Consider the following 22,145-nt stretch of genomic DNA (forward strand, 5'->3'; position numbering starts at 1 on the left):
AGGATCAGAGTTTTAAGACATTATACAGAGTAATATTCAGTTGCTGATTATCCTCATGTGTGTGATTTATACTTGCATATGTTGACTCAGGTCACATTTTTAAGCAGTATCAGTTCTCTGGTCTAGCTTGCTTATTTTACTTTTGGAGGCTCAGGAAGAAGTTGTGATTTCCCAGGTACGCGGTCCTCCTCCATCAGAGAGGACATCCCTGCTTCCTCCATCGGAAGGGTTGAGCCCACCGTAGTTTGGTTAGTTAGCAGTTCCAGCACAAGATCTTTAGTGCTCTCTTCCTAATTCTTTTGGTTGCTATTTCCATTCAAAAATGGTTTGTTTTAGAGGTGCCTGGGTGGTGCAGTCGTTAAGCAATTGACTCTTGGTTTCTGCTCAGGTCATGATCTCAGGGTTGTGAGATCGAGCCATCCATGTTGTTGCAAATGGTAAATTTTCATTCTTTTTTATGGCTGAGTAATGTGTGTGTGTGTGTGTGTGTGTATGTACCACATTGTCTTTATCCATTCATCTATCAGTGGACACTTGGGCTGCTTCTATATCTTGGCTATTGTCTGTATTGCTGCAATAAACATAGGGGAGCATGTATCTTTTCAAATTAGTGTTTTTGTATTCTTTGGATAAATACCCAGTAGTGGAATTACTGGATCATATGGTAGTTCTACATTTAATTTTTTGAGGACCCTCCATACTGTTTTCCATGTGGCTGCATCCATTTGCATTCCCATCAACAGAAGCACTATTACTTTAAGTGCTCCTAAGTGACTATGACTTATAAAATATAAATCTGTGAGACACATCACTAGGTTCATAGTAGCTTTTCGACATTATCTTACTAACCATGCAACTGATGGCAGAGGGTGGATACAAGAAAAATTTGACATTAGAAAGGGGCTTCTCATACTTGAAGCTCTTGAGACCCACCACTGTGATATGCACCCAGAAGACATTACTTTAGGATGAGACTATGACCCAGAGTCAGTCAGGACCCATCACTTCCCTCCCCATCACGAGGGATTATTGGCAGAGTATACAGAGAGTGAACTCCAGCCCTTAGTGCATAGTTTTCTTATCAGATGCAGCTTGAATATCAATAGGCTTTTTATTTGGTGTTCATTGTTCACTTAGGAAAAAAAGAGCAAGATCTAGCATAATCATCTTATTTTTGTGAAAACATGCACATATGAGGTCAGTGGAGAGCGATAGAAAGTATTTGTCTTCACCAAGTTCTGATCACATGGATTGACCATGAGTGTCTAGGAGTCCAAAGGAGGATCGTGATATTGTGGTTGCTTTGAGCCCACTGCAATCCACTGGGAAGCCCCCATTTACCTCTGACAGAAGAAACAGTGAGCACTTGGTTCTGTAAAGGGTCTTAATTCTCTTTTTGTTGTGGCAGCTATACCTCTAGAGTGCTTCCTGGAACTGCCTGTGGAAATATACCCAGGTGATGGTTTTCAGACTGTTCAAGTTCAAGGACTTGGAGACCTCGGAGAAAGTTATGGTGCTTTTTTTTTTTTTTAAGGTTTGTATTTATTTATTTGACAGAGAGAGACACAGTGAGAGAGGGAACATAAGCAGGGGGAATGGGAGGGGGAGAAGCAGGCTTCCTGCCGAGCAGGGAGCCCGATGCGGGGCTCGATCCCAGGACCCTGAGATCATGACCTGAGTCGAAGGCAGATGCTTAACGACTGAGCCACCCAGGCGCCCCAGTCATGGTGCTTTTTGAGGCACACTTTGAAATGTTGAAATGTTGCATCCTGTTTTTCTGTTTTGTAATTTAGCACATTATGTGTTTTGTCATTATATACATAATTATACTTATGTATATGTGTGTGTATATGTATATACATGTGTATAGACACATACACACATATGTATTTAATTACTAAATATAAATCTGGCTCTTACTATATATCTTAGTTTGGGCTGTTGCAACAAGAATACTGTAGACTGGGTAGCTTAAATGATAGACACTTATTTCTCACAGTCTGGAGGCTAGCAAGTCCAAGATCAAGGTGGTGGCCGGTGTGGTGAGTTGTGCGGGCCCTCTTCCTGGTTTGCAGACAGCCACCTTCTTGCTGTGTCCTCACATGGAGAGCAGAGAGAAGAATCAAGCTCTCACTGTTTGTTCTTATAAAAACACTCATCCCATTATAAAGGCTCCACCTTCATGACCTAGTCACCTCCCAAAGGCCCCAACAGCAAATACTATCACCTTAGGGACTATAACTTCAACATATTAACTTTGGGGGATGCAAATATTTGGCCCACAGTACTATATTTGGGTGCTATAAACAATATAAGGTCAAATTCACAAGTACATGTGTCTATCAAATAGCAAGCTGACTTTTTCTTCAATGTTTGTTTGCTACTTGTTTATGCATTTTGTGGTTGCTACAAGGCAAGTCCTAGAAGGCACCAAAGATTTTGAAAAAAATATATGATAGAAGGTAAAATTGAGAATTCTGCCCCTTAACTTAATTTTTACACTCGTGATTTTAGATAATACCCACATCCTTTGGATTTTGAAACGTAATACCTCCCAAGGTTTTGTAGGAGCATGTTCAAAAACTAAGAGGATCTCATGCTCCCTTTTAAGACCTGTTGCTGTAATGGGATGTATGCCCTAATAGGAAACCTACCGAACTAGCAGCAGAAAGCCCATCAAGTGGGAAACGTGCCCCCCTAGGAAGATAGCCCCAAGAACAGCAGGGTGGTGGAGTTTCTGGATCTCACCGGGGAGGATTGAGGTGCTTATTTTAGCTCCCTCTCCTTCATGTGTCCCCGCGTCAGTTGCTATTTTGATGGTGAGCATCTTCCTGCAGCTGGTGGCATGCTGACTGCCAGAGCCCTCGCAGGGGGAATGAGCTGCCCTGTGCCCACTGGTACCCCTGTCAGTCTTTCAGAATCTATTGTTTGAGCACTGACTTCATGCCTATGAAATACTAAAAACATACAAGATAAAAACCCACAGTCTCATTTTAGAGAAAAAAAAAGCATGAACATATGAAAGTCATATCTCTCAATCAAGAGGAGTACAAAAGGATATTTACAGTTGAATTATACTTTGGGATGCATTTAGTATACCATTACTCAGTGAAGGCTACCAACATGTAGTTCATGAAGAATCCAGTATTTAGGAAAATATTCACCATTCTATGGATATTATCCTAATGTGCAAAAATAATACAAGCGTAATAGTTCAGGATGACAAACTCTCCTATAAATTACTTGACAAATAAAATGGGCCAATGGTTAGTATTATTAAAATGGTGTTATTTGTTCTTTAGCCAAGATTTTTGTATGCCTTCCCCCATATTAAAATGAAACCTAGATGGTCCTAGTGTGTCCTCAATAACTGTCCTTTCTTCTTTCTAAAGTCATCTCAGTGGGCCCAGTGATCTTTGAAGGGAGTCCCCCTCCCCCCACAGTGTCCCTGCTGCCCTCTCTCCTGTGTCACCTTTCTCCTGTTGTCATTGCTCAATTGCCTCTAACCTTGGCTCCTGCACATGACCAGTCTAGTCACTTACTGACGGTTTTTCCATCAACTTGTGTGGTCCTGGAATTAATGCTAGCAGAATGACACCTCAGGCACCAATATAGTAAGCACATATCTGAGGGGTGATGGAATGGGACTGTCCCCACACAGCTACAGACCCGTGGTGATGTCTACAGGTTATTCTGTAGTTCCAGTCAGTGGGTGCCTTCTAATAGGTACACCGTTTTGTTGATTTGAAGGAATTTTGTTTATTATTTATAAATGTTCAAATAATAACAGTGTTTACTATTTTTATTATTATTATTATATTATTGCTGTTCTGGCTAATCAAATCCTAGATGGTTGAGAATTAAGTATAGTGGTCATCTATAATTAGATAATTGGCATGATTTGAAGAGACAGAAAGCTCGCTGAGGAAGAAGTAAGACAGTTGGAGAAGGGTCTCATGGAAATGGAGGCATCTAAGCTGAATCCTGAAAGATATCTTGAGATTTGTATGGGATAAGGAGGAAATGCCCATGGCTCCTGAAAATATCTTTTTTTTTAAATATTTTATTTGTTTATTTGAGAGAGGGAGAGAGAGAGAAAGAGAGAGTGATCAGGAGGGAGCGGGAGAGAGGATCTGAAGCAGACTCCATGCTGAGTGCAGAGCCAGATGCAAGGCTCCATCCCATGACCAGGAGATGATGACTTGAGCCAAAACCAAGAGTCAATTGCTTAACTGACTGAGCCACCCAGGCACCCCGCTCCTGATAATATCTTAAAGAACCTCCTTTCCTTGCTCTAGGCATCCAGGAAAAGAAAGATGGGAGAAAGTAACCAGAGCAAAAGTGGGTCTCATGGAAGCCTCATCCCTAGGATCTGTAATAGGAATCCCGTTATTGGATGCCTGGTGGAGGGGAGTAAGACCCTGCTAAATGCTCTGGACCTTGAGGCACCTGACACTGTAGTAAAGTAGTACATGAATAAAACTCACCAGAAATGTCCCTTCACTGTGGACACCTCCATCAGCATGTTCTGTCAAACCTGTCTTTTGAAATGTAAGATAAAGTATGTTTTTCTCTGGTGTATCTTCCCTCCAGATACAGTTGGTCTACAGTTAGTCACAAACTCATGTGAGAGGTTTTGCACAGGGGTTGATAATCATCTGAAAGCCAGGTGAAAGTTTGTTTTTGACCAGGAAGAAATACTTCAGAAGGATGGAGCGAGCCCTGGCAAGATGAGCTAAGACTTTCACTTGGGTGCCTCTTCCTGCTGCACATTGATTCTCCTTTCCCCATTGCCCTGTTTTCCTCTGGAATTTTTGCTGCTCTTATGCAGGTTTGACTAGTTTACTAAACTTCAGCCTGTCACTTAATTTGGACCCTTTCCTGATTGTGGTTTTGCCCTTTTCTTTCCCCGAGTTATCTTGAGTGCATTAAAGCTGATTTATTGTTTTGTTTTCCTGTCCGTTGCTATATTATGAAGTTTTATTACCTGGTGACTATCCCTTTGTCTTTGGGCAAACCAGATTCCTAGAACTAGTGATGCAGGAACAGGCCTTTCAAACTCCTTCTTGGTCCTTGGGCTCATGATGTCCACAGTAGATTCTCTTTCTTCTCGAACTGCAGTTGTAGAGTTCCAAGGAAACCCTTTTGCACACTCAAGCTTGAGAACCCTCCTCTACAGGGCACTTGAGGGACATGGGCCAAGGACAAAACAGACGTGGGAGTCTGGGCAGAATAGAGCTCTCTAAGAGGGAGAGATGAGGATTTCTTCTCCTGCCCTTACCTCTTGGCTTCTTTTGGTTCTCTTGGCCCTTTTCCTTTTAAATAATTTCGTTTTTCATTCCTCTGTGGCCAGTATAGAAAGTGGGTCTCCTTTTCTAAAGCAGGCAAATTCCTCCTCAGTTTAGTATACTAAGGAGGGGCCCCGGGGGAAAGCCAGGCTTAAATTGGTCTAGCTCCATTCACAAGGCTCCAAAACTTTTTAGTAATAAACAGATTTGTGGGGGAGGAGGAAAAAAGATTTTTTTTTTTGCACAAAAAAACAGTCTACTTAAACCCAATAGTTTGTCTGTGTTTACCACAACCATCTTTGTGGCTTTAAGTAATGCATTCATAGCTGTCTGAATTTTACTGGGCAGGGGTGACAATAATGTTCTTTTGCTTTGGGGGAACTTCACGTGGGTTGACTCCCCTGTGCTCCGTCATCACCACAGGGTGATTGCCTTGTCAGTTGCCCCAGCACGGACTTCTGGAGAGGAACCCCATTCTCTCTACACGAGTTAAGTAAATAGGATCAGACACCATGCCTCCCATATGTTCCTAAAAACTGAGGACTGATGCCAGCTCTGGTCCTTTACAATGCTGGTGTGTCTTGGGCTCCTGTCCCTTCCAGGGCCTTCTGTGCTTGAGTGAACTCTTTGCTAAGATGATGTTTTCAAAAGGTAGAACAAAGAAGTGCTGAACAGACATTGGGAGGAGATAGGAGGAAGTGCCTCAGTAGCCTGAAACAATAGGTTTTCCCAAGCCAACGCTGTTTTACCACTAACCAACTAACCACTAACCAACTAATAAATCTAGGGGCTTCCCTCTTTAGTCTGGGCTCTCAGGGCTAAAGCCCTGCTTGTATTTGGTATCCCTCTCCCAGGCTGAGTCACTGGGATGCCACACAGGCAGGCAGCCATTTTGAGTGTAAGAAATGAACTATTATCAAGCGAGTTATCTTGTATACAGATTACCTGCAGGTAGGAAAATCACACAGGGAAATGTACATATGCTGTAGTCCTCCTCTGTCGTACTTACAATATGTGAGTGGGGTTTTCCCTCATTCCCCAGCCTGTGAGGAAAATAAATGTGGAAGCTTTTCTCTGCCTGGAATTAATGGCATAGACCAAGTTCTAGCCCAGTCACTCACTCTGGTTGCCCTAGACGGGTTCCACTAGTCTCCAACTTCTTTATTCCGTATCTCTTTTTCTAAGGAATTGGGCCTTTGTCAGTTTCTTCTGGCTATACATATCCTACTCTTTGATGAATTCCAACCCATCCTTCTCAGTTTTCTCAAGTCTCCCTTCGTTACAAGGCTTTTTTTCCCCCAAATCCCCTTATTTGGATCTGTTGTAAATTTGTATTTTAGAAAGTACTCGTATTTACTCAACATAATTCTTGCTGTTAGACCAAATGTATAAAATTTCAGTCACTATGGAAAAATTAGAGCTTTGGAGAACCATTGCATAGAAATGACTTTATTCATTGGCTTTAAGATGAAGGAAAACAAATTTTTATTGAGTATTTTTTATAAGAGGTTTAAAAAGGTACTCTAACCACTGCCTGTAATTTGTTATAGCTCATGTAGATGACTAATTGAAAGAGTAAAAGCTCTTTAGAAGCAGAAAATTAATCACAGCAGTGTATCCTGCTTTGCTTATACATGTGGTTGTCTTATATTGTTTGCTATTTTCTTTCTTAGATTTCAAAGTTGAAATTTTTCTTTCCCCCTTTTCAGAGAGAGTTCGAATAGATGACTTTGAAGACTTACAGAGCTGAGATATGAAGATTTTGAAGTCATTCTATATCTGAAGCTATGATTTAAATATCAGCATTACAGTAAGTATTTAGGAAAGAAATACAATTTTGTGGTTAACACATCATTGGCTTTGCCTGCATCCTGAGAATGCAGATTAAAGTACATCATGAAGGGTGAATTTGTTTGAATCACATTCAAGAAACCAGAGCTCTGAGAAAATTAAAGCTCCCTCTGTGATAAGTTACAGGACCACAAACATACAGGGGAGATGAGCCCTTTTGATAGTTGGGAAAATCTTTATATCTCCTTAGTGTCCGATGGGCCCTTTAGGAGCTCCAGGAAAGAAGAGGAAAACTTAATATTGGGTTTTTCTTTTTGTACTGAGCTGAGGCTATGGGAGAGACTTTTTAGATGAGAGCAGAGCTGGGCACAGAAAGGGGAACAGAAGCACCCTTCTGGGAACTGTGCTTTCTGGACTGCCTCTCCGGGGCAGTATTTCTCAAATTGTGTTCCCTGGAACACAGTTCCCTATACTATTAATGCAGTGGGGACAGAGGTGGGAAGATGGGTCTGTGCTCAAATGAGTTTAGAAAACATTGAATTAAAATTAAGCGACCTTTCTTACTGAAGGATCTCAAAAACAAATGAGCCTTGTGAATCTCATGGGTGTGTATAGTCAGCAGTACTTACCAGAGTCCTCTTTTGTGGGGCATCTTGAGACCAGTGTTCCATTTGTTCATTAAGTAGTTAATGAACACCGGCCGTGCATGGTGTTAGATACTAAAAATATGTCAATAAATGAGATTGGCAAATAAAGTTAGAAATAAGTAAGAGCAATTACTGATAGATATGATAACAAATGTTTAAGAGAAGGGTCTTGGGAGCTAGGGGACCTGGGTTTTCTTTCTTTTTTTTTTTTTTTTTAAGATTTATTTATTTGACAGAGAGACACATGGAGAGAGAGGGAACACAAGCTGGGGGAGTGGAGAGGGAGAAGCAGGCTTCCCGCAGAGCAGGGAGCCCGATGCGGGACTGGATCCCAGGACCCTGGGATCATGACCTGAGCCAAAGGCAGACGCTTAATGACTGAGCCACCCAGGCACCCCCGGACCTGGGTTTTCAACCTGACTCTGCCATTTATAAACTGTATAACCTTGAACAAGATACTTAAACTCTCTTTCAGCTTCCACATGTATAAAATGGTGATAATAACATCTACCTAGTAAGGTTGTTGTGAGGATTAAGATGATAAATACATGCTGGCAAATACTAAACCTTATACAGGGGTTATCAGAATTTGTACTTACAATAATAATGGCTGAGTGCTCTGAAGTTTATATGATAGACGGGAGAAGAGATAGTGATGGATAGAGACTTTTGAACTGGATGGTCCAGGACTTCCTGAAGTAGAGACCTGTAAAGATGAGAAAGACTGAGCTATGGAGGTAGTATAGAGAGTGCGTACAGAAAGAAACTTAAGTGTGAAAAGGTTATGTCTTACAGAGAGAAAGCATTTGACAATTCCAACACCCCTTTAAGATTAAAACAACAACAAACCAAACAACAACAACAAAGGAGGAATTGAAGGGAAGTTCTTCAACCTGAAAAGGTCATCTGTGAGAAACCCACAGCTAACGTCACACTTAATGTGAAGGACTGAAAGCTTTCCCCCTAAGACCAGGAACAAGACATAGATGTCCACTCTCATCATTTCTATTCAGTATTGTACTGACAGTTCTAGCCAGGGCAGTTAAGAAAGGATATGGAATAAAAGGCTCCTAGATTGGAGAGGAAGAAGTAAAACTATCCCTGTTTGCAAATGACATGATCATGGATATGGAAAATCCTAAGGGATCCATGACACTATCAGAACTAATAAACAAGTTCAGAAATATTGTAGGGTATAAGATCAATATACAAAAATAAGTTCTATTGCTATACACTTATAGTGAACAATCTGAAATGAACTTGAGAAAATATTTCCTCCTCTAATAGCATGAAAAAAATACTTAGGAATAAATGTAATTAGAGAAGTATAAAATTTACACTATTAAAACTACAAAACATTGTTGAAAAAATTAAAGAAAATTTAAATAAGTGATAAAACATCTCATGTCCATGAATCGGAAGACTTACTATTGTTAAAATGACTGTACTCCCTAAATTGATCTGTAGATTCAGTGCAATCTCTATCAAGATCTCAGACAGAGGGGCGCCTGGTTGGCCCAGATGGTTAAGCATCTGCCTTCGGCTCAGGTCATGATCCCAGGGTCCTGGGATCAAGCCCCACATTGGGCTCCTGGCTCAGCAGGGAGCCTGCTTCTCCCTCTACCCCTCCTCATGCTCTCTCTCTTTTTGTATCTCTGTGTCTCAAATGAATAAATAAAATCTTAAAAAAAAAAAAAAAGATCTCAGATGGATTCTTTGTAGAAATTGACAGACTGGCCCTAAAATTCACATAGACATTTAAGGGATCCGGAATAGCCAAAACATCTTGAAAAAGAGCAGAATTGGAAGACTTCTCCTTCCTGATTTCAAAACTTTATATAAAGCCACAATAATCAGGCCAGTGTGGTACTGGCATAAGGATAGACATATAGATTTTTGTAATAGAATTTATAGATCAGAAATAAACCCATAAATTTATGGTAATTGATATTTGTCAGTTGTGCCAAGACAATTCTTTGGGAAATATCCTTTTCAACAAGTGATCTGGGACAACTGGATATCAACATGAAAAGGAATAAAGTTGGGCCACTACCTCACACGAGATACAAAAATTAATTCAAAGTGGATCAAAGGCCTAAATGTAAGACCGAAAACTATAACACTCTTAGAAGACAACATGGGTATTAATCTTCATGACCTTGGGATAAGCAATGGTTTTTTTTTTTTTTTTGAGATACAACACCAAAAGCACAAGTGAAACAGAAAAATAGGTAAGTTGGACATCAACAGAATTAATCAAAAGATGCTATCAAGAGAATGAAAAGACAACCCACAGGATGGGAAGAAATGTTTGCAAATCATATAATCTGATATGGGACTTATATGTAGCATATATAAAGAACTCTTACACCTCAGTAATAAAAAGATAACTGAATTCAAAAATAGGCAAAGATCTGAATAGACATTTCTCCAAAGAAGATAGGCAAATGGCTAGTAATCACATGGGAAGATTCTCAACATCACTAGCCATTAGTGAAATGCAAATCAAAACCACAGTGTGATATTACTTCATAGCCACTATGAAAGACAGTAATAAGTGTTGGTGAAGATGTGGAGAAATTGGAACTCTCATACACTACTGGTGAGAATGCAAAATCTATCCAAAGCAGCTGCTTTGGAAAACAGTCTGGCAATTCTTCATACAGTTAAAGAGAGTAGCCTTATGATTCAGCATACTCACTCCTAGGTATATACCAAGATAAATGAAAACATATGTCTATATAAAAACACAAATATTCATGGCAGTATCATTCATAATTGTTGAAGAATGGAAAAAACCCAATGTCTGTCAACTGATGAACAAATAAAATAGTGTATATCCATGTGATAAGATATTATTCAGCTGTAAAAGAGAATGAAGTACTGATGGATGACAATATGGATGAATCTTAGAAATATGCTAAGTGAAAAAAGCCAGACACAAAGACCATGATGCATAATTCCATTTTTATGGGATTTCTAGAACAGACGAATCTGGAGAGACAAAAAGAGTAATGGTTGTTGCCTAGCACTGGAGTATCTAGGGGAAAATTGAGAGTGATTGCTAATGGATACATAGTTTCTTTTGGGGGTGATGAAAATATCTAAAATTGATTTGATAGTGGTCATACCGGTGTATAAATATTCTAAAGCCACTAAATTATACACTTTAAATTAGTGGATTGTATTGTATATGAATTATATATCAATAAAACTGTTGTATATATAAAAAGGGATATGTCTTAGAGGTGTAACCATCAGCACTTGGTGGTAGCTGAGATACGGGGAGTGAGAACAAGGGAGGAATTAAGAATGACTCCCAGATTTTGGCTCTGGCAACGTCTGAGGGGAGTAAAAACTGGGGGAGAAGATTTTGTTTTGTTTTTTTGTTCTTGTTTGAATTGGGCGGGCCAGCTTTGAGAATCAAGAGCTCTGTTATGGACATACTAAGTTTGAGGTACCTGGTAAATATACACCTAGAGATCTTAGGTAGACAGTTGAATGCGAGTCTGGAACTCAGAGGAGCAATCCTGAATGTAGGTAACATTTAGATGATAGGCAAATCCATAAGAAAGGAGGAAAAGTGTGTGTGTGTGTGTGTGTGTGTATGTGCGTGTATACGCACAAATGAGGCTCAGAATGAGATGGAAGAGAGCCACAAAGAAACCCAAGAAGGGGTCAGCCAGGGAGGTAGGAAAATAGAGGGGTATGAGGTCATGAAGCTCAGGTGAAAGGAGGGTGGTGTTCACAGAGCTGATGCTACTGAAAAATCAGGAAGAAGAGGATGGAATTATCCATTGGAATTGCCAAATGGATGCTGTTGATGACCTTGGCAAGAGTAGCTCAGTAGTGGAGACTCCGGAACAGTAGGTTGAAGAGGGAATGTGAGATGCTAGAGTCGGGAGAGGTAGGGCAACTGATTTTAGAGGTTTTGCTGGAACCACACTCTGGTGAAAATCGCTCTGGGATCCTTTCCTGCTCTGCTGAATCCCCGGAGTGCTGGTGGGGTTTGAAGGCCATCTCTTCCCTTGGAGCCAGCGACTTCGGGTGTCAATTCTGCATCTAGGAAGCTGCTAACTTGTATGTTGGGGTGGGGCAGGAGAGTAGCACTAGGCTGGGGTCCAGAGAAGAGTGTCATTCTTTGCTTTGTTCTCTGATGGTTTTGATTTTCTTTTATTTTGATTGGGAGAAAGCTGAGAGGAGGATTTTATTAATGTGCTTTTTTGAAGTTTAGATTGAATTGTTTAAAAATCATCATCTGATGTCAGAATAGAGAGAAAAGGCAGCCCATGCTTTTAGATGCAGCGAAAGGTCCTGGCTATATATACACTGCTGCTTTGTGTGTCTTCAGACATGGGTGGAACTCAGTACTAGGATTACCAAGACTATATGCGAGGCGGAGAGAAACGTGGTAACTTTCTCAAAAGGCCCCCATACAAATGCCTGAGGAAGTTGTGTTTCGTAAACCTCAAAAGTGCATTGACTATGCATCTTACCATCTGCATTAGCATGTTCTTCCTCCATGCTTTTTTACTAGTTAAGATTGTGGAAAAGCACTTTTTAAGATACACGCTCCTTCAAGCAACAACCCAGTCTTTACCTTCTCTCCAGAAAACTGGCTGCTACTGCTATAAAGCCCATTTAATGTTTTGAACAAACATCATGTTTTAAGCACATGACTATAGGCTGTTCATTTTGGATGAGTCCAAGTGGTGCTGTTTTTTCTTTTACAAGATGTGTGTGCATATGTGTGTTTGTGCATGCATGCATTCATACTTTATTAAGTCAGGGTTTTAAAGTTATATCTGAGTGTTCTTAGTTCAAATTTCTGCCTTTTCTTATGTGGAATATAAATGACCTAACAGAAACTGTATGTTTGAAATCCATTGTGTTCTAACTGGCTTGTCATGATATTAGAAAACATTAGAAATTAGAAAACTTTTCAAGACCTGATTGAAGGCTCCTGGTAAGGATTACCTTTGTGTGTGGTTATTTATTTATTTTTATTTTTAAAATATTTTATTTATTTATTTGAGAGAGAGAGCGAGCATGAGGGAGAGGGACAGGGAGAGAAACCCAAGCAGACTCCGTACTGAGTGTGGAGCCTGATGCAGGGTTTGATCTTATGACCCTGAGATCATGACCTAAGAGGAAACCAAGAGTTGGTCGCTCAACTGACTGAGCCTCTCAGACACCCCTATGTGTGTGTGTGTTTTTTTTTTAAAGATTTTATTTATTCATTTATTTGAGAGAGTGAGAGAGAGAGCACACGAGAGGGGGGAGGGTCAGAGGGAGAAGCAGACTCCCTGCGGAGCAGGGAGCCCGATGCAGGACTCGATCCAGGGACTCCAGGATCATGACCTGAGCCGAAGGCAGTCGCTTAACCAACTGAGCCACCCAGGCGCCCCTATGTGTTTTTTTTTTAAAGAAACTTTTATGTGGTCATTACTGTTTGGTTGTGTTTCATTGTATATGTAGGGGACATGCATTGGGAGATTTTGAAGGAAGAACATTTCAGTATTACTTTCATTCAAACGTTCTTATTCTGAAAGAAACATCTTAATTTGTTCTAGAGCATAGGGTTTTTCACTTATGATTATAAAAAAACAATACAGTGGTGTGTCCTACTTGGTTGAAGCCGATTGTCATCCATGAGGAAATCACCAGCTTAAGAGAAACGCTGACTTCACAAGCCTGTCTTTTCCCTGCTCCCTACCCAGGTGTAGAGATTTTACTAACTTGCGGCAACTTCCAATCACGGGAGAATTACAGTGGTTATCTGGGAGGAATCATTTGAACTTCAACCTATAGTTTTGCCTATAGGGCCGTGCTAACAGAAGCTTTTTTTTTTTTCTTTAAGATATATTTATTTTAGAGAGAGACAATGCGCATGCGTGCAGCAGGGAGGGGCAGAGGGAAAGGGAGAGAGAGTCTTAGGCAGACTCCGTGCTCAGCACAGAGCCTGATTCGGGGCTTAATCTCACTACCCTGAGATCAGGACCTGAGCTGAAACTGAGAGCTGGACGCCTGACTGCACCACCCAGGTGCCCCTAATAGGCCTTTTGATAATCTTGATTTTAAAGAGAGCAAGAGAAAGTGACTGCAAAGAGAGGGTTTGGTCTGTTCTACTCATGACTGCTTCTTAAGAGAAGCCGGCTTTAGGTAATCACCATGACGGGGGGCAGACAAGGTCAGTTTACAGTGTTTTTAATTGTTTTCGGAGAATTGGACTGTATTAAGCAGGTGCTATTGACCACATTTCAGATCATTTTATGGAGGAGCACTGATTCAGTTTCCTTCTGCTCAGGGTAGATCTGTGCACATTACTTTGTTTCTCCAAAACGTCTTGTTTGTCTTGGGATGCAGCCAGGCCTCTAATGTGGGTGGTGTGTGTTATGTCACAAACCTCAGGCCCCAAAGCCTGAATTTTGCTTCATCAGATCAGATGAGTATATGAAACAGGCGACTAGCCTTTGGGAGATGCCAAGAGGCAAACGTAAAAGTGATGTTCGTGAATTGATGTAGACAGAGACTTTGGGCAGATTTCTTTGAGATGTGGGAATGGAGGTGACAGGAAGAGAGAAGAACAGAAGAAGACAGGTAAGGGACTTCTGGATTTTCTGAAATGACCTTATGTGGCTGCATAAAGCTGGTTAGCATTTCATGGGCTGGTGAGGGCCTTATGCTCTCTTTTGGGGCTGTGTTGGGGAGCTATGATGTTTGGATGTTGATAATGTACTTAGCTTAGAGTATTGCAATGAAAAATGCCACTGGTCTGACTTTTTAAGTAGAAATAGAAGTTCTTAAAAAACTGCCGTATGACTACCCAAAACTAGGAGGTATACAGCTCTCTAAATAGGAAAAACAAACAAGCACATAAAAATCCTAAAGGAATCTTTTTTGTGATCTTTTCTTAAACCCAATGTAAGATGTAGGCCTTATTTAAAATAAAATTCGCCATAGAATGGGAAACAGAAACCATGGAAGAATGTAAATACACCTTTCTACACACACACACACACACACACACACACACGCACACCTGTATTTGCATGGAAAATAGGTAGCAAACATCTTGAAGGACAAACAGAAGGTACGATATGATTAAGTAAGAGGTTGAATACAAATTGGAAAGAGTCCTAACTTTTTATTTCACTTTCATTTGGATCCTTTTACTAATTCTCTTTTCTGGGTTTAGGCTTTTCAGACATTCTTTGGCCCTGGGAGAGAGTTGTATAACCATAAAACTTGAGAATCCTGGCCCTAGAATAAATGTTCCTTTAAAACCCCAAGGACAGAAAATTGAACACAGCTGTGCAAAAGAAAAAAGCAACAACACCAGTGATGGCTCAGGGCTGCAGGCGCCCTGACCAGCTTCCCCAGTGCACTGGAGCTGTGGTTTGCTGGTAGATGGGGAGCTTCAGCACTTTTTGGAAGTTTCAGGAAAAGGCCAAGGTCATCCTTCAAAACTGTAGTTTCTTCTGTTGGTGGTCAGGAGTTGTTATCGATCGCCCTGCTTGTCCTATGTGTAGCCTGCCATGGTCCCCTGGGGGCGATGGGGGTTTGTAATCATTTTTGAGGTGCTGTGATTCTGCAAGCCTTACAGTTCCTACTTACAAGGAAACCCCAGAGCCTGAGCAGTTTACACCAGAGTCGGAAGATAGAACACACAAGGATTTGGGGCCCTAGAGCCCCTCTCTGCCCTCTCAGAATAAAAAGCTTTAAAGTGTGGTCCTGGGAACATAGCATTGTCATTCCTTGCTTCTCACCTCTGGGATGAAAACCACAATGTTGTCTCTCTGATGTTGGCCTGGTGGGTCCCGCTGTTTGGCTTGTAGCCCACGAGGAGCCATGGCCATGGACCCTAACCTCTGTGCAGCCTGGGATTAATCATTTTGCTCTTTGTCAGACCGTGTAATGATGATTCATACTTCTTCCTCTACAAGAATAGATTACTGTAATTTTCATATCCTGGACTGTTCACTAGGGATTTGAATTAATTCTTGTTGGTATAGAAAGCAGTATCGTGTTTCTGGGGAGAAAGGACTGAACTTGCCTACTTGGCCACCATCAGAAAACATTTAGGGAGGGCCTGTTGTGAGCCTGACTCTGGAAGGTAGTCCTGGCTTCAGGACTTATTACCACGTCAGTTAGTTCACTATAAAGGCCTGCAAATGGGGCTTTGGCGTGCACTTGGCCCAGGTGCAGTGGATTTGCATACATGACACCATGCCCCAAAGAGCAGAATGCATGGAGAGTTTTGCAAGGAGTCCTGTACTAAAATCAGGCACTGCTTCATGAGGCAAATCTTGCCCAGAGAAACATTTGGGAAGGAGGTAAACTCATTTAGGTTTGTGGAATAGTCTACCCAGAGCCAGCAGGGATCATGATCACAGACTGGGGAGGGTCGAGGGGGCGGCGATGGGAGCAATGAGGGGTAAAATAACCTTTGGGAAAAACTCTGTTTTGGCACACTCCCTGTCAAATGTGTATTATTCTGTCCCTTCAACAAATATTTATTGAGCACCTACTATATCCTGGGCACAACTGTGGGCACCAGGGATTAACAAGTCTACAAAACAGACAAAAATCTCTGACTTGATGGAGCTCACGTCTTCAAGGCCATGGCCTTGAGGGTAGGAATGTGGGCTGGAGAGCACCCGTAGCCAGGCATTAGGAGGGCCTGGTACAACTCCTAAACAAGCACAATCATTTGGAGATGTGCTTGCATGTATGTTCTCTCTCTTCCCTCTAGGGAGCCTGTGGCCTCTGTCCTGCTAATAAGGTTGCAGCCATCTTGGGACGCCTGGGTGGCTCAGATGGTTAAGCATCTGCCTTCGGCTCAGGTCATGATCCCAGGGTCCTGGGATTGAGCCCCACATCGGGCTCTGTGCTCAGCAGGGAGCCTGCTTCTCCCTCTCCCTCTGCCTGCCTGTCTGCCTACTTGTGATCTCTCTCTCTCTGTCAAATAAATAAATAAAATCTTAAAAAAAAAAAAGTTTACAGCCATCTTTAGTGGAGCCCCTGATGGGAGTTCTTCATGCATGCTAACATGGGGTCCACTCTGGTCTAAGGAGGGCAGCCCATGACTGCAGGGGCTGCCAGGGGGCCGTCTGCTACAGACCGAGCCTCTGCTGGAGGGGAGCTGCCTTGTGATCAAGTACCCTTATCTTCATTTCCAGTCCTACTGTGGCGTGACTCTGACTTCACATTGCCTCGTGTTGACCTACGTTCTCTCTTCCTTTCTTTAGTCCCTCTTTTCTTTTCTCTCTTAATCCTCTCCATTCTTCTTTGGCGACTCTGAGATGGCAGTTTGCCTCAGAATTACAGAATCTGTTTTTCTGAAACTGGACGGGACCCTAGGAGTCTTAGTCTAAACCAGCAATTTTTGGTCTCTGGACTGAAAGCAAGCGTTCACCTGATGCGGGGAAATGAGAAATCTAAGAAAATGAAGTAAATGTTTCATGCAGCTAAACTTCATTATTTGATTCCTGTATCTTTCCATCATATTCCCTTGAACTTTTCAGTTTTTAGTATCTTCTGCTTACTCTAGAAATTACTCCTCGCCCTGAACTCAGCCCCCTACCCCTCACCGTGCTGCCCCCACACTTGACTCCTACTCCCTACCCCCTTCTCTCTCTCCAGTTTTCAGCTGGTGCCCCCCTCAATTTTGTAGATCCTGCCCCCAAAATAAGAGTCTGTGCCTAAACCTTAGGGTAGGAAGTCACCATTTGTATTGCCAGGGAGTTGTGTTTTAGGATCCCCAGGTGGAGCCACAGATACATTTTAAGCTACAGCATGCAGTGGTTCAGTTTTATGGAATTATTGGTACTGTGGTTCCACTTTATTACAGGTTTATCAGACGTTTGTGGGTTGGCCAAGTGTGCACACATCCCTTATAACTGTTTCTGGAGGAAAATGAGAATGTACTTTTACAATGGGAACCTTATTGAGCTGGAGGTGCAGATGCACTTGTGCTTCCAACCGAGGGTGCATGGGGTTTCGTGGTTTGTGGAGGCTGGAGATCATGGCTGCAGAGAAAGGTGCACACGTGCTCCCCATCCCCAGTGCGTCTCTGGGACCTGGGTGTTCTCCTTTATAACACGGTGTGGATGTTTGAATTGTCACAGTGCTCCTTAAGGAGAACCATAGGTACTTTGTATTTTTCATTCAGGAGTAAGACTTGTCCATTCTCTCTTGGTGTTTGGGATCAGCAGAGGAAACCATTTATGGTCTAGGCTTTGTGATGCTCACAACAACACAAAAAGGAGAAAGCCTCTCGGGTCTTCTCTAGCTCTGCTATGGGAGGTCCTCACTGTATCAGCTGTACAACTGTAGGCTCATATTTCCACTTGAGAAGCAACCCCTGTGGTTCTGCCACGGGGTACCATTGACAGAGATCCCATAGTTTTAGATGTATGTTGGCGAAAAGGAGCATGTCACAATTTGTATATCTCTGAATACTCTCAGGACTCTGAGCCTGGTGTCCAGGAATGTGATGTTGGTCCCGCCATGTGAGAGGCTGTGTCCCTGGAGCCAGGACTCCTAAGATGCGGTCTAGGCTGCCCCCCGGCAAACGGCCATTTCATTCTGACGATGAGGCCAGCAGCTCTGAGCGTGCTGAGCATTGCTGCACGCCCTTTGCTCTTAAAGCAGCAGCCTGGGACAGAAGAGCTGGCTTGCTCATCAGCTGTTCAAGCCAGTGACCTACACACGACCTTGGAGCTTGAAATATTGTCATCCAAAGCCAGTGAAGCTCTCCATAAGCTTTGAGAGAGTGAGACAGAGTGACGGATACTCAGTCATTGATTGATTTAGATCATCTGGGAGAGGGAGATAGGGTAGTTGAAAGACAAATGTTAGCCAAGAATAGTTCCCCCTTTTTAAAAATCTACACCAAAACAAAATTATTTGTGGTGCAGAGGGCCACAATCTGAGACTCCTAGCGGTGTATCTGTCAGGAAACTAAGGCACAGCCCTGTCTTCACTCATTGATGTCAAAATTCTAAGCTTACTGCAAAAATGGGCAAAAAAAAAAAAAAAAAAAAGTTCCAAGTCTGGTTCTGTTAGAGCAGAAATTAGGGCGGAATCTGAAACTGGTTGCCTCATCTTTTCATGTCCTGGAAATGAGCAGCTTGAAAAAGTACTTCTCATGATTGTTCAAGTTCATTGCCATTTATAAAGCTGACCCTTTCAGAAGGCAGACGCAGTTAGACGGAGAGTTTGCTACCTTGCTCTCCCCACACAGACGGTTCTGCCAATGCGCTGACATCATCCTTACTTCAGAAATAGGTGCTTCATGGAAGGAAGAGTGGCAAGCAAGGTGCTTGTGCTGGCTCTTGCTCTTTTCTTTGCTGCCCATAAACTGAGGAGCCAACTTGTTCCTCTTGTCATTCTCCAGCTTTGGAGGGGCATCAGGCATTGATGAGTCAAACCTGAATAAAGAAGGAGAACATTGTCCCTGCATTGAAATGAGCAAAAAGTATATATATAAGTACAAGCTATTTTGATTGTGGTTTTCAGTCTTCATATCACAAACATTTATTCCATTTATGGAGTTCTAGCTATATAGAGATGAGACGGAGTCCCTGCCTTCTGGATGCTAGCAGTCTAGAGGTTGGAACTCCTAGACCATCTCAGGAAGGGGTTCACAGGAGAAATGAAGTCAACTGAGTCTTTTTTTTTTTTCTATTTTTATTTTTCTATTTATTTATTTTTTATTCTTATGTTAATCCCCATACATTACATCATTAGGTTTAGATGAAGTGTTCCATGATTCATTGTTTGTGCATAACACCCAGTGCTCCATGCAGAATGTGCCCTCCTCAATACCCACCACCAGGCTAACCCATCCTCCCACCCCCCTCCCCTCTAGAACCCTCTGTTTGTTTCTCAGAGTCCATCGTCTCTCATGGTTCGTCTACCCCTCCGATTTCCCCCCCTTCATTCTTCCCCTCCTGCTATCTTCTTCTTCTTCTTTTTTTTCTTAACATATATTGCGTTATTTGTTTCAGAGGTACAGATCTGTGATTCAACAGTCTTGCACAATTCACAGCGCTTACCAGAGCACATACCCTCCCCAGTGTCTATCACCCAGTCACCCCATCCCTCCCACCCCACCCCCCACTCCAGCAACCCTCAGTTTTTTTCCTGAGATTAAGAATTCCTCATATCAGTGAGGTCATATGATACATGTCTTTCTCTGTTTAAGTCAACTGAGTCTTGAAGGATGTCTTGGGGGTCTTCTAACGGAGAAGGAAGGAAAGGCATTCTGAGCAGAGGGAACAGCCTGGACATAGCAACGATGGTCAATGTGGCTTCTCACGGTCACTACTCAGGGGCAAGTTGGTGGGACATATGGCTCATGAGGTAGGAAGGGGCCAGGCCGCAGAAGCTAAGGTCTTGGGAATTTACCCAACAGGCCAGCCAGTCTTGACCTTCGGTTTTCCTCTAGCACATGTATGCTGGGACATATCCACATGTGTCACACATCTCCTGGTGTATCTAGACATGATGCTTGTAATGAAGCAAGACATTCAAGTCCCCTATAATCGTCACACAACTATGAGCAGTATATTCATTAAAGTACATCACATCTGTATGAGACCATCTCTGGGTTAAGTGCAGTTTCCAGAGTATTTACGTGTGCCTCGATTGCTTTTTCCTCCTACTGATGAATCCCTAAATGCAAGACAGTGGAAGTGACGCTTGTGCAAGGATAGTTTTACATTTATTCCTCAAAAACATTTAATTTAAGAAGTTGTTGCACCAGCTTCCATCAATGAGAAGTCACCGGCTGCCCAGGAGAAGGGCTGCTGAGGCCAGTGAGGAGGTTTTGGCTGGGTAAGAAGTGGCCAGGCTGGGGCTGGTTAAAAGGTTCTGTAAGCAGGGGAGAGGTTGGGCTTGGGGAGGGGCTGGTCGGGGCGGTGGGGAGAAAGAGTTTGGAGGCTCTCGAAACAGCAGTTCTGCCAAGAGGCATTGAGAGCACCTGCAGGGAAGTGGCCGCAGAGAGGGAGGCTGAGGGGATGAGGAGGGGCTGGTGTGAGCCTACCCGCCAGGGAACCAGGAGCAAATGTCTTGATGGGAAAGGACGAATGCAGAATTATTTGTCTTGGGCTTCTTGTTCCTGTGAGCTAGCCTGGTATTCTGATCTCAGGGACCGCCCCCCTCCCATGTCCTGAATTCTGCAGGTGCAGTGGGAGCGGGGAGGGAGAAGACTCTAGGGTCTGCCTCTTGGGCAACACTAGATGGTTGTGGGGCAGGGAGGAAGAGGAGCAGTGAAGCGACGGAGGAGAATCATTGTCAAGGCATGGCAAGGACCAGACCGTGAGTCAAAGACATTCCTAAAAGGAGGACATTCCATGAAGGTGGAAGTAGGCAGAAAGTGTCCAGACAACAGAGAGGCCAAGTCCAGATGGGGCACGGGGAGGGTCCCTTGCTGGGGAAGCCGTTCCTGGAGTGTGGAAGGAGCTAGAATCCAGCTGCAAAACAATGGGGGAGCAATGAGACTGTGGGAGGGGAGACCTTGGTTGTGGAAGGAAGAAAGGAATAAGAGGAGGAAGGGGAAGGGGGGGCCTGAGGGAACTCTGGGGTTGGGAGACAGAGAAGCCACAGAATGCTCATGGGCTAGCGCCCCACTCCTTCGATGAACCAAAAAGTTTCACCTCACATCATCTGTGCATTACATGGCATGCCCCGGAGCCAACCTTTCCTAGAGTAAAAGTCCAGTAGAAGGTAGTTTGGCGCTCAGGAGGGACTGTTCCTGATGTTTGCGTCTAGGTGTGATGTTACCGAGTCTGAGAGGATGAGGGGCACGGAGCATTCTCCATCTGCCCGCTGTCACTTGTGTCTTGTCATTTTATTTTCAAGAATGAAAACTCAGGACTGTAGAACCCTGGAGTTTGAAAACTTGTTTCCTATGATATTTATAGTAGCATTAGGTTTTGAGATGACTCAGTCTCCTCCTTTTCTAAAGAGTTGTTTTCTTGCTGTTTCTTGAGTGTATATGGGTTTCGAAAATAAATCATCTTGGGCAGTGGCTTACACTTCTGAATTTCTGAATATTATGTGGAGGTATCCTGTTTTATTGTTGGGGGGCCCGAGGTATTAGAGATTCTCTTTAAGTATTCATACAACCTGCCAAATAAGCATATTTAATTGAAAAGCAATGCTTTCCATTACTTCTGTATCAAATATTTTCCTTTGGATCAATGACTTCCATTCTTGTAGGGAAAAAGAAACCTTTCCAATTTGAATTTCTTCTCTCTCTCTCTTTTTTTTTTTCTTAAAGATTTATTTATTTATTTGAGAGAGAGAGGGAGAGAGAGGGCCAACAGGGGAGAGAGGGAGAGAGAGAATCCTCAAGTGGACTCCTCACTGAGCATGGACCCCCTCCAACATGGGGCTCAATCCCAGGACC

At 42.7% G+C, this 22,145-nt stretch overlaps 1 protein-coding gene across 2 annotated transcripts in view; it reads left to right on the forward strand.

The window, feature by feature from the left end:
• The window catches only part of SVIL (supervillin), a 228,871-nt gene that overhangs the window by 54,869 nt on the left and 151,857 nt on the right, over positions 1-22,145 (forward strand). The window contains exons 2-3 of one of the 2 annotated variants that reach the window (XM_064591887.1): positions 6,998-7,098; positions 9,921-9,957. The gene's annotated coding sequence lies outside the window, so the exon portion shown is untranslated. The remainder of the gene's footprint in view (positions 1-6,997; positions 7,099-9,920; positions 9,958-22,145) is intronic. The other variant, XM_054507300.2, reaches the window with a different exon arrangement.

Source organism: Mirounga angustirostris, unplaced genomic scaffold, assembly GCF_029215605.1.
Source record: "Mirounga angustirostris isolate CCGP_5_RB_7025 unplaced genomic scaffold, mMirAng1.0.hap1 SCAF_5, whole genome shotgun sequence".
Lineage (NCBI taxonomy): Eukaryota > Metazoa > Chordata > Mammalia > Carnivora > Phocidae > Mirounga > Mirounga angustirostris.